Source organism: Equus asinus, chromosome 8, assembly GCF_041296235.1.
Source record: "Equus asinus isolate D_3611 breed Donkey chromosome 8, EquAss-T2T_v2, whole genome shotgun sequence".
Taxonomy (NCBI): Eukaryota; Metazoa; Chordata; class Mammalia; order Perissodactyla; family Equidae; genus Equus; species Equus asinus.
Window position 1 is genome coordinate 73,530,196 of NC_091797.1, and position 13,580 is coordinate 73,543,775.

The window sequence follows — 13,580 nt, forward strand, 5'->3', positions numbered from 1 at the left end:
ACAGCTCATAAAAAGCCTTGGTGTGATGGCTCATATCCAGAGAATAGAGGAGAAACAAAGATATTTGCATTTAGATCCATCTATGCAATCCATTACACAGGAGTCTAACTCTGTCACGGGGTGTCCTCAGCTCTAACCAGCAAATTGGGATTTATACTTGCCTGTGCCTTCCAGAAATGGCGATTGAAAGATAAAATAAATTGTATTTTAATGCTGAGGACTTAGGAAGCCACCCCCGTCTTGGCTACCAACTGCTGCTGCAAAATGTTTCCCAAAGCAAATTTGGTTTCACTGACTACACAGAAAATCTTATGGGAAACATGGATGAAAGCTCACAGCTGGAAGGCACGGTAAATGATACTGAATTCCTGGGACCTGCACACTAACACAATTCCTGAATGGAAATAAAAGAAGGAATAATGTGTCTTTCACTTTTGCAGAAATTCCTCAACCTCCAGACAGCTGTTTCATTTAAGAGTTGCAATTGGAGTATTTCTACTAAAAAATGACATAAAATGAAACCAAAAAATTCTCATCACTTTGAAGAGAAAATAGAGCAGAGACGAAACAGGGGCAGCAGTGCCATTGCAAGTCTGTCCCCGAGTCCTGTGGCCTTTTGCAATCATCATGCTTCCCTGGGGCGTCTTGTGTAAAGTTCCTGCCCACTCTGATAGGCGGAATGATGGCCCTCCCAGATATGCCCGTCGTAACCCTGGGACTGTGAACATGCTGGGTTACATGGAAAGGGGAATGAAGGCTGCAGATGGAACTGAGGTTGCTAAGCAGATGACCTTGAGATGGGGAGACTATCCTAGATTGTCCAGGTCATCTCAGTGTAATCACAGGTTTTTCAATGTGGAAGAGAGGGCAGACAGAGGAAGCTGGAGTGATGCGGTGTGAGAAGGACGAGACCCACTGTTGCTGGCTTTGAAGATGCAGGAAGAAAAAAAATATAGGCAGCCTCCAGAAGGTGGAAAGAACAAGGAAGGGGTTCGCCCCTAGAGCGTCTAGAAGGAATAGAGCCCTGCCAACATCTTGATTTTAGGCCAATGAGACCCATATTGGATTCTTTCCTATAAAACTGTAAAATAATAAATTTGCATTGTTTTAAGCCACTAATTTTGTGGTAATTTGTTACAGCACAATAGGGAATTGGCACATCCATCTATCCACATCACAGAAGACAATACATACCGGCGTGTTGTGAAGAGTAGAAAGCGTTAAACAAGTGGAGTTGTTTCCTTAATATTGTCATAACCGAAGGTCTATTGGTGACTGACGCTTACTGGACTATAAATAAATACCTGTTGACTTATATAATGAGGGTGGGGTACTTTATTTTAGAAAAGAGAACATCCCACACAACTGTGAACAATTGTAAACAATTCTGAATTCTTCAGGGGTGGTCAGTGACGGAGGAGGCATGGCCTAACCCTGGCCAATGAACGTGAAGTGACATCCACGGGGCTATTTACTAGAATTGTTTATATATTCTCTCCTGGATGCTTAGCTGGTGGAAGATAACCCACAGATGCTGATGGTTAGGTCTCAACCTATGGGGAAATTGCCTTAAACGGAAGCCAACACAGAAGTGGGCAGAGCTCAGAGATATATATAGAGAGAGAGCCAGAATCCTAAAAATATTCCTTGGGCAGCTGGATCCATCTGTTCTGAAAGTAGTACAATCCCCATGACTGATACCTGAGACATACACTGTCACACTGTCACCAGCACCCCTGCAGAGCTTCTCCTTGGGTAAGCAAGAGAGCAAATACGAAAAGTTCTCCCTAAAAAGAGCTTCAAGAGGGAAGCACCAAGGACAGCCAGAGGTGCCCGAGCCTCCATGGAGTTTGTTCCTGGGATCCCAGAGTCGTGACCTGAGGAGTTGATCTGGAACATTAAGGGCCACTCCACTCATCCCCTCCACCAAAGATTCTGGCCTTTGCTGCCTGAGGTTTAGTCAAACATCCATTCTCTATCTTCCTATCTGCTTATGTATTTATTTACCAGGACGGCACAGTGAATAACATGAGAACACAGATTCAAACCCCAGGGCTACTGGTAACTTCAACTATTACTGCCTCAGTTTCCCTTCCTGTAAATGGGAGTAATAATACTACCTACCTCATTTGAGTGTTGTGCAGATCAAAAAACTCTGTATAGCAGGAGACACTTGCTCAGCACATAGTAATTTCTGGATGCATGCTTTCAAGTTCCCAGAAATACAGGAGAAAAACGAAACAAAAAAACCAGGAACCAGACCTCCAACCATTCACAGTTACAGACTTCAGCTTAATAAAATGATTGAATCAGATCTTTCTTAAACCAAAAACCTAATTTGGAAGTTTAATTATTTTGAAAGACAGGTACCCCCGTGGCTTACTTGTTCCATGATACTGGAGTGGGAGAAAGTTAATAGCTTTCTAACCATATCAACTCTCCGTTTTAAAAATCTGCTTCTCATTTATTAGTCTGTCAAGGGATTATGAAGCAAGGTGCTTTATGCTCTGAATTCACAGAGCAGAAATAAATCAGTGCAAATGTGCTAGACCCATTCCCTTACATTGCCCCTTTTTCAGTGGAAACAATGAAACGCATTCATTTTTAAGGAAGTTGTTAACAAACCCATTTATCAGAAATTTGACATTATTAAGTTTAAATAGTCAGCAGTTTTCATGAAATAACCTTGGGAAGGTGGTACAGCTCCTACCTCACACCAGAACACCTGACTTGACTTCATCAGTAAATGAGAAGAAAGGGACACAACAGCAACCACAAAGAGTTCATCCAAGTAGTCGCAAATGAATGGATTTCCTCCTTTCTCGTGGCTGAATAACTCCACTTAGATGTGGATCTGAAAAAACCAAACTCAGAAACAGAGAACAGATTGGGGGAGTGGGGGATGGGAGAAACAGAAGAAGGGGGTCAAAGAGCCCAAATTTCCAGGTATAAGATGAATAAGTGCTGGGGACGAATGTGGGAACTCCCAAGTATCTCGCCATTGAATTATCACATTTCATTTGCCTAAAAAAACTATTCCCAGCTTGAAGTATATCAGGTATGGTAGATTCAGTTACAAGCTTATTGTCGGTTTTTTTCTGCTAGAATATAAACTCCTGGAAGTCAGGAGCTAGCCTAGGCCTATTTACTACTGCATTCCTCGTGCCTGGAAGAGAGCCTGGAGCATTCAAGAAATATTTGCTGAATCGATGAATGAACCTAGTTACATTATAGATGAGGAGACTGGGCCCGGAGATGTTAATTACACAAAGGCACACACTTGACCATCAGTGTACTCGCCTTTGTGAACTCTTGGTGAAAGAATTACCACACTTAAACTCATTTTTTTACATTTAGATTTTTCATGCTTGTAATAACTTGAATAAGGACGATGTGGAGACACAGAGAGATGTCAAAAAGGCATTTCTTTCGCACCATCAGGTCTTGCCACTCAGGAAGAAACTAACATTGAGAATTTTCTGAATCACTAACATTTCACCTCCGCAAGAGATTTTAGGGAGCTCTCCTCTCCCACAAATGACATTAGCAATTTAGAAAATGATTTAAAACGAAAGGGCCTTTCAGAATATTGCCAATAACAGTTAAGCAAATCTCATTAATGAGATATTCTGACGTGAAAATCACTGCAATTCTTTTTTGCAGCAAAATACTGTAATTAAGCCTTTGTGTTTCTGTGTTATTTAGCAAATGAATAATTACAATATGCCCTTGAGGCTTCCCGCTACTTTGGAGCATCAGGCTAATAGCCTTGCAGTCTTGTCTGGAACTCAATTTAATGAGTGATATATTCTGAGCCGTGCTCAGGGCAAGTGACTACTTTTTACAGGGAGACATTAGAGCAAGAGCAAAATCACCCAGTGTTGCTGCAGGCCATAAAACACGAGGGCGACTGATATATACTTAGACTGCATTTAATTCTGAAAAATAGACTGTTGGTAATTCAATAGTGGGCCCTGAACATCTTGCTTACGCCAGGCGCTGTGCTAGACAGCAAGAATGCAAGCAGGACACAGCCCCTGATGCTGGGGGGTTCATTGTGTTTAAGGGCGTTTACAATAAGTTACAACATCAACTTGGAACAAGGACAGTATCATCATCTATGCCAAGTGTAATTTCTGAGCTACCCCCATCAAAAAACTAAAGAGGTACATGACTTTACCCAGGAGACACGTGACATTCTGGACCCAGTCAAAGAAAACCTGGGTCAAATGCTCCACCATCTTTGCAGCTGACCAAGGTCCGCCCATGTCTGCTCCCCAGCCCAGAAGACCCTAAGGTCAGAAGGAGCTCAGCTCGTTTCAGGTTAATGTTATTTACCATTAGCATTGGGACATCCTTTTAAATGGACAGGTAATGTTAAGTTCTTCTGAGAGAGATCAAGACTGGATTTTATTAAAGTAATTATCTAGCTCTTTCCTGGTAAAAATGTTGAGAGTGAGAAGCCAGTAGCTTGAACCCAAAGAAAAAGTTTCCTTCAAACCCTATGCCAACAATAACACTGACCAACAGCACTGGCCCTGAAGAAGCTCTGTAATCGTCCTGTAACCAGCATTCCTCTGCTGACTCGTGGTTACAAGCGGAGAGCAATGGCAATAGAGATGTGGTCGAGCAGTAGTGACAAGGAGGTGGACCGTACTGGAGGAGGGATGATGCGTTTGACCTAAGGAGGAAAAACAACGTTGTCAGTCACTTTTGCAGGTCAACTCTTGGTCAGTGGGACACAAGGACGAGTAGAAAGCTATGGAGTGTCTGCACTCCTATCACCTCCAGGGTGGTTTGAGCCCAAACAGTGTTGATGGGTTACCAAGTGTAGAATGAGGCTCAGGTCTGTCTGAGCCACAAGATCATCACTTCCCACCAATGCCACTATATCACTTGGTCATGTTTGAAGGAAGTCATTAGGCCTGGAGCCTGGGGCGTCTAGCTAGCCTCAAGTAGGCACAAGATTAACAGACAAGTTTGGGAGGACGGTGTGCAGTGGACAAAGGATGAACTCACCAGAAGACGGACCTGAATTGTTCATAAAAGGAGACCATAATGAGCCTTGTGCTCAGTAACTCAGCATCCATCTATCTCTGCAGTGCATTTGAGGGATCTGGGCCGAGCAAGTAAAACATATAACCTCAAGGTGGCAGTAGCACGCAACGAGTTTACGTAGACGCTGCTTGGTCAGGATGGCATTTAGGGGACGTCCCTCACAGCATGGCCCCTTCCAGAGGCTATGGGGCAGGGTCCACCACCCAGAAGGTGAGGAGGGCAAGGGAACTCCTGGAGGAGAGAGGAAGTGGAGAGGAGCTCACACGTCTAGGTGAGGTCTCTCAGCAGCTGTGTCAGACAGCTCCTCAGGGTGGCAGTGGCCTGGGGTCTTTCGTGGCTACAGAGCTGCTCTTATCTAAGGCTAGCAGATGTTGACCGCATGGTGAGTTATGCCAAGCAGGCAGGCTGTACATGGCTAATGATCTGTTTACTCGGTTATATTTAAAACAACTGGATGTGCACGTTTGATGTGGGTGCCAGCAGGCTTCGTAGCTGAGGAGTCTCAGCTGGCTGTAAAGAAGCAAGCAACGGAGGGCCAAAATACAGGGGCCACCTTTGGCTCATTTATCTAACAATCTCATGAACCAAATGTTTGTGAATCTTCATTGTCTCATCTGTTCCGCCTGATGTCACAGCAATAAAGGGAATAAAATTAAAACAGCCGGAATAAAGAGATGATGGGGTTTATTCTCTTGCTATAGGGGGCTTTTGTGAATTGACTTGGGTGGCCAACAACAGGGGGAATGGCCTTAATACCTCTCCCTAGCTCTTAGTGCTACAAGAAGGGGAAGCAAAAAATGAATCTGAAAACAGTGAATGATTTCCCAGCATGAGTCCAGAATGGGCCTTCACACAGCAACAGAAGGCTTAGTTCCTTCCGTGAAAGGAACCAACAGTTAATCATATCTGCAATGTTTTCTGCCTTCTTAAAAAAAATTTCTGAACCCAGAATGGCAGAATGTTAATCTATGACAAAGCTAGATGTTAGATAAATGGGTGGCTGTGGGATGGCTGTGTGCACATTTAAATATGATTGAAGCAATTCATAATTTTAAAAGTAAAATAAAAACAATTCTACTTAGGACAAAGCATTTAGCTTCTAAGATGACGCGAGGCACACCTAGGAACCTGGAGCATGCTGGAAAGTAACTCCCGTTTTCGTTCTGATTGCTTCCGGGTTTGCTTTGCTTTCTTAGCAGTGGATGGTTTTGCTTGGCCTGCCTGCCTCTTTCAGAGTCACACCTGTCCACGACTGGATCCGTGGCTTGACTCCCATCTCCGGAAAACCTTGGTAAGCTTCCTGTTGACCAACCACCCACCCTTGAAAACCTAAGGCTCCAATATACACCAGCTTCTGTTAAAAAGTATTTTCCCCTGGATTTTTAAAAATGTGTTAAATTCTTAGCAAGTCTCACTAAAGATAGTAGAATGGAGTTGAATCTTATATGAGAGTTTAGTGCTCGTGTGCATAAGGTAAAAAAGTGTCTATTATTAGAAATTACCTTTTAGCCCTTAAACCAGACATAAAGCATCGAATACATAGCTTTTGCTAGGAAAGGACACTTCCTTTTGAGGACTAGTTTCTGGAACACCAGAATCACGCTCATGAGGAGATGCCTGGGCTGCGAGCTTCCTGGGCAAACTGAGGCTAAGCTGCGAAGGACCGCTTCCCTTCTGCCACCCCACACGCATCCCGCCACAGGTGCCTCTTGAGTGGAACAGTGGGTAGAATCATCTGCAGTGTATTTAAATTACTATTTTCATCTCTCTCTTTTCCAAAATGCTTAAAATTAAATTTGTGTATGCTAAATATGTGTATAACATGACTCCTTTGTAGACATTACCTGCCGGAGAGTAGCAGAGCCCAACATTACAGAGCTGGCCACATTCGTTCTCCAGAGCACAGTAAGCCCCCCCAGAGAAAACGCCCCAGGTGGCAGGATAAGCGCGGTCCTTCTCCTGGTGAGATCACTTCGAATATCCCAGAGACCGGGAGGTTAAGGAGGAGCTGGAAGCACACCACATGCACGCGTCTCTGTCTGGTAGGTGGGAGAAAAGATAAAGGGTGAAGAGAGGATGCAGAAAAGAATAAAACCAGCATTTATTGAGTGCCTTTGACGTGCAAGGGGCTGATTTCTCTGGATAACTCATTTGATCTTCACAAGACATCTGTGAGTTTGACGGCATTAATGTTCTAAATCTGAATTCCCCCGCCATGGGATCTGTCATAGGTATGTTAGATCAAGCCCGTTCTCATCACAGTGCTCTTGTTTCCGTTCATTTCATTGCCTGAATTGCATCCAAACTCTTCACGAAGACTGCTGATTCTCATCCTTAATGTTAAACTTAGCAGTGTCTGTGTAATTGCTCCTGAAAATTACACCCATGCTAATAAGTGACTGATTGGTCCCCTCAGAGCAGCCCTCCTCCCAGGCCCGCTCTCCCCGGAAGCTCTGTGTTCAAAGACTATCCATCTCCACCAGCAAGTTAATCAGCAGTGTGATCCTAGCCTCTGTTCAATTGCTTAGAATATTTTCTGGATTAATAAGCCTATGCAAATAGAGACTCCTGAAATATTGGTTTTAGATTTCCAAACAAGAGAGTCCCCTCCCCAGGGAGAATTCCGCCTTGATCTCAATTGTACATTGAGTTGGGACTTTAATAGAACAAAGTGAGTGGGATCTTTACAGAATCTATCTTAGGGTTCTGCTCTTCTCACAGACGATAAAGAAGCACAAACTTTTCTTTCCAGGGTGGAACAATGGGCTTTTCACTCAGTCTCGGTTCCAATTTTTAGGTCAAGGCAGGCTCTGTAGGATGGTTTCCGGCCACATGAGAAGAGGCAGTTTATTTCCTTTGAGAATTGCTTCCCAATGACACAGACATAAATCTTTCAAGATACAAGCCCCTGTCTACACTATCTGGTGGCATGAGGTCTCCGACGACAACTCCCGTAGGTGGCTCGCGTTTCCTACCAGGCCTCATGTCACCTGTCAGAACACTCTGAACCTTGAATGTTTTCTCCAATCTCTTCAACTTCGGCAACATTATACTTTACCGCGTGGCTTCCACTTGCACCATTCATGTTTCTTCACAATGAGAGTTTGTAAAAATATTTCCAATTAAGAGCTTTTTCTGTCTTTTAAAACAGAATCCATCGTCTTTCTTTATAACACTTTTTTAATTAGATTTTATTTTTTTCAGAGAAATTTTAGGATATAGACTTTTTTTAAAAAAGAACAGAAAATCCCCATATATTCTCACCCTTACAACACTTTAAACAATTTTTTCAGGCACTTTGCACATTATATTGTTAAGACTGTATTGCACCCAAGGTTGACAGAAGGCAGAGACGGCAACTTTCGTGCGATGCTTTGTTGGGAATATGTTTATAACCATAGGGTTTGCAGCCAAATACATTCATTCATTCATTTCACTTCTCACTTGATAATATGATCCAATGACAACCAATGAAAGAAGCTGATCATTTATTCACATTTTCAAATGGGTTTTACACGGATATTAGCCAGGCATAAAATATAATTAAAAAAAAAATGTCCTCTTACAGTCCAGTTGGGTTCAAATAAGTAATAAGAAGAAGTCATATGAAGAAGATAGTGAAATGTGAGAGTGTCTCATATTTATATTACTTTGGTTAAAGGTTTTTTTCCTCATGTAAACTTTTATCCCATCTAAAGAGATTCATCCTCTCAAACCAAAATGATGACCATGATTTACATTATTCTATCTTTTTAGAAACACTACCACTTGATCAATCATATAATCCAACAAAATATGTATTTTTTAAAATTTTACAAGTATTTACTCTGTGCAGGAATACCGATGTCAGTTACAACATTATGGCCCAGGCAACAAATTGTCAAATAAGATAACCAAATAGAATTGTGAGTTTATTTTTGAAGGTAATTTCCATATTGTGAGAAAGATTTTCTTTCATGGTTAAAACAAGATGAGTGAGGACAAATTATCCTCTTGCTGATAGAGCTGTGTGTATTTGTGATGACTGGAGGCTCTGCAGCCATCTTGAGATCATGAGGGAGACAGCTTACTGATGTGGCTAAATGGAAAGACAGAGAAAGCCTCTGGGTGACATTATTGTGCTGCAGAATTAACCAATCATGGAACTGCCCACTTCTGGGCTTCTTTTTTTGAGAGAACAATCCCCTATTGTTTCAGCCACTATAATCAAGTGTCTTATCTCCTGGCGTTGCAAGCAAGCTCCAGAACTAAGGGCTCTTGTCCATGTAGTTTTCACTTGAGTTTTGAAAGTGTTTAGCAGCAAACAGAGATGTCCAGAAATACCACCATTTAAATGAGGTGGCAGACTTACAGTCTCTTTCAATAGCTGTAATGGATGCCGACCTGGATATGGATCTCGAAATAGGATGCACCCGATTGCTTGGTCACTTTTTCCCTTTGAAATAAAACTTGGAAAGGAGGCACAAGACAGTTCTGCATGACGTTTGCTCCAGTCTTCCAAGAATATAGCGCCCCTGTTTAACACCACTGGAAAAGGCACCCTCTAGCCCGTCATGCAATTCCTTGCTCATTCATTCATTCATTCATTCATATAATAATGATTTAAGCATCACCTTGTTTCCAACGCTGTGAATTTAAAAGTGTTTTTGGTCTAGAGAAGAAGAAAAGATAACAGATTGTAACAAAATAAATGGTGATGATTACCAAACCACAAAGTGAATGCACTGTGAGCTGACAGCAATTTTCACATAGGGGAGGGCCTTGTCCAGAGTGGCCTGTCCACTTTAGCAGCCACAGGAAGATGTGTGCTCAATAGAAGAGGCAGACAGTAAGGGCAAGAGGATTCTGTCCATGGCTTTTGCAACCAGGGTGACAACCTGCTTTGCCTGTTGGACACTTTGGTGCAGAGCTACTATCAATGACTTTTTTTCTGCTTCCGGGTAAATTCAACCCCATAAACTCCAAGAAAGACCTTTAAGACAAAGAAGAAAGGATGCCAACCAGAAATGCAAAGCTCCCCAGCTTACTGTTCTGAAGTCCTGAGATATTTTCAGTCTTAATAAGGAGCCAGTGCCCAGGTGTTGCACCTGCAAGATGGGCCATTTACTCCAGAGTCCACGCCACCCCAGCTTTGCACATAGAAATGTACATCTCACTCTCGCCTTTTGAACCATTTCCAAGGTTTCCAGTTCAGTTCTCAACTCTGCACTGCAAAGCACAATACGAATAAAATATAATAAATTTTAAAAACATTGTTATCAAAATCACCTCCATGACAAATGTGAACTCAAGTAACGTTTGCCACCTTCAATCGAATGAGGTCATTTGCATATAAAAGAATAAAAGCCTCATAGAGCAGCGCATCCTCGTAATGGAGCCATTCAGAGGCTGCTATGTGGATGAGTGAAAAGGAATACATTACCTACTAAATTGAGAAGCACCATTTCATAAAAGCACTATCATTCATTATTTTCCTATTAGGTCTTGCAGGCACGTCCCACCACCTGGAGGACGTCGGCGCTTTCCTTCTCCGTGTGTCTGGGTCATGGCCGGTGCAGGTGAGGGTTTGAAGGAGTTCTCTAAATGCTGCTACTTTCAATTTCTCGTGGGAATTCCCACTGGTTTCATCGCTGACTTTCACAGCCATTTCTGTCCTCCTGTGACTGCCTTCCTTATGCTAATTGGAAAAGGTATCCATAAAAAGATCTCGGTTCTAAATAGATGGTGAAATGGCAGGTGAGAGCTGATCACTGGTGGGAGCCAATCTTAATGTCTCCCCTTTCCCCTGGGAGATGCGGGGAGGGTGGCAGGGAGTGGCTTTCCTTTGAAAATTAAGCGCCCCTTTATTTTACAAGCTCCCTGAAGTAGGAGCCCTAGCATTTTGTGTTAATTTTCTGTTTAATCAGTGTGTTGGGAACCAGATCACTTTCTGCTTCAGGGGTCCCCGTGGGACGGAAAGGAGACGTGTCTGGGAAGGAGTGGCCAGAATCTGCAGGGCCTATTCCTCACCTGGAGATGGGGAATGGTCCCCATGAGGTGGGAGGGGCACGAGAGGCTGTAGGGACTGTGCAAGCCCAGGGGATTGTCCCACCCAGGGGACCGAGGAGGAAGCAGCTGCAGTGACCACACTGTGAGAAGGAGACAGTGGGAGCACGCAGACCTCCGGAGAACCACGCACAGCCCGTCAATCCATGGTGCACTCACTCCCTGAGGGAGATTCCAAGAAGTAAGATGTTTCCACCAGTGGGAAAAGGCACAAGGAGAGCTCAGAGCCTGGGCTGTTGTTTCACGTTTCCCCCTGCTCTTACAACAATCCTCACATTGCTACTCCCCAGATATGTCTGCTCTGTGACATATTGCACGGCAGTGGAGCGCCCCACCGCTCACTATGCCTTAACTAAACATAAGCAATACCAAAAGGCTGTGCTTGGATTTCCAAGGACGTGAACAAACGCTGCCGAGGGTCAACATGTGCTTGGCCATGAAGGTGCCCGACCCCCCTCTGCTTCCTAGAGGCCTATGGACCAACGAGAAATGCCTAGTAGGGCTCTGGGCACCCTTTTGCACAAGATATGTCAAAAGGAATGCACGATGCAGAAAATTCGTGTGTGCAGGAATGAAACGGGCTGCCCGCACAGAGTAGACATTGCACCAAACACCTACTCCTCCTCCTGCCTCGTGAGTTTGGAAGCCAAGCTTGCCTGAGAAAAATAAACTAATCAAATCCACACTCCAACAGCTGGGGCCAAGTCTCCAGGTACAAACACGTAAATGATTCCTGCAAGATTTTTTTTGAAATCAAAGAAAAGATTTTTCAAGGTCAAAACACCTCCAAGACTCAAATAAATAAATGTGTAGTGGTGGAATTTAAAGTACTCTGAATAGCGGTGGGAGAGAGATTTCTGGACTGGAGTGTTTCCCTGGCCACTCTTAAATTTGTTTCATGTCATACATCAGTGTCCTTGTGTTGGAGACGGGAAGTACAAATACCTACCTATTTAACTAAACTTTTCAAAGGGATGTTTCACCTTCCTAAGGTACCAGTTCTATAGTTTTCCCCCTGTGGGTCTTTAAGCAGACTCTAACACGTTCACCTCCAGTTCTTGCATATGATATGTCTTGATAAATCACGGCCCTTCTACTACAGTAGTTCCTTCTACCCCCTCCAATCTTTCTTTCTTGTCACCATCGTGTTCTAGGAATCAATGTACGTGAACCAGAAATAGCAGCAGCATGTTCTGCTCCTCCTTCTGGCCATTCCATCTTGCTGCCCAAAGGCAACTGAGAATGTTCCAGAGCTTGAATCTAGATAGGCAGAGTCCCTCCCAATGCATTACTTTATTTCTGTTTTAATGTCTCACCAGCTTCATTCGGTCATCAAAGCAGCGACTTGGTCAGAATTATTATCATCCCCAATTTACAGATGAGAACACTGAGACCCACCGAGCTGAGTAACCAGCTGGAAGTCACAGAGCTGACAAATGGCAGAACCAGGATTCAAAACCAAGTCTTCCGCCTCCAAAATCGAGGCACTTTTCATTCTGCAACTCTGCCCCCATCATAGAGAATTTCTCTCTTGGTACCAGCTAGCACGGCTGAGTGAGTGACAGAGGTGTCCTTAGAGCTGACTCAGGCTGGAGTGGGGTCTGGAGACCACTTGCTGTGCTAGCCTGTAATCTTTAGTTGCTGGCTCTGGGGAAGCCCAGGAGGTCCCCGGAAGATGCCTGAGCTAGAAGGAGCTATTTGGAGCCATTCAAGGAACTTGGAGAGGGGGCTACTAAGCAATTGATACAGAGATGTTTGAATGTGTTAACAACAGTACAGCCAGGCTGGTGCACGGTCAAGACTGCAGTCCTCAGAGGTAAAGACAGAGCTGTTTCACAGAAGAAGGGCAAAGGTCAACTGACCTCCCAGAATTTCTTCCTTGCTTGGGATTGCTGGCCCTTGTCAACCCAGGGATGCTTTTCTAGCAATGCTGCAAAGCTCACAAGTCAGAGTCTAACTCTTCTACTATTTCTTAGCCTTCTGGAATCAAAAGGAAAGTCTGCAGATGCCCAACATATTTGCTTTCCTTTTCCAGAAGTAGCCAGCCTCCACCAACTACCCCTCCAGGATGTGGCTAAGTATGTGCCTTGGTTTTATGGTCTAAAGCTTCACTGGTTCCTGTTCCCAACCTCCCTCTCACTTCATACAAGGCACTGAGGCAGGGGACTCAGAGCTCGCGTGCTTTTCCCGCATCTCTCTCACCTAGGAGTACTGGTCCCTCCCCCACGCCCCTGATCCCATCACTAATGTTTCTGTTCTAATGCCTGCCTGCAGAATAGGGCACATCTTCCTTCCAGGAGTTTCCCTGGACCACTGCAAAGTCAGGTTCAAGAGGATAACCTTGCTGCATTGGCAACTCCAAGATTCCAGAGACATCTACTCGGCAAGTTGGGAGAGAAAGTGGAAAATTGCAGAACCAACCCCCTGTCCCAGCTCTGTCCTCCTACAGCTGCCTTCAGCAGACATTCTGAGGCCCA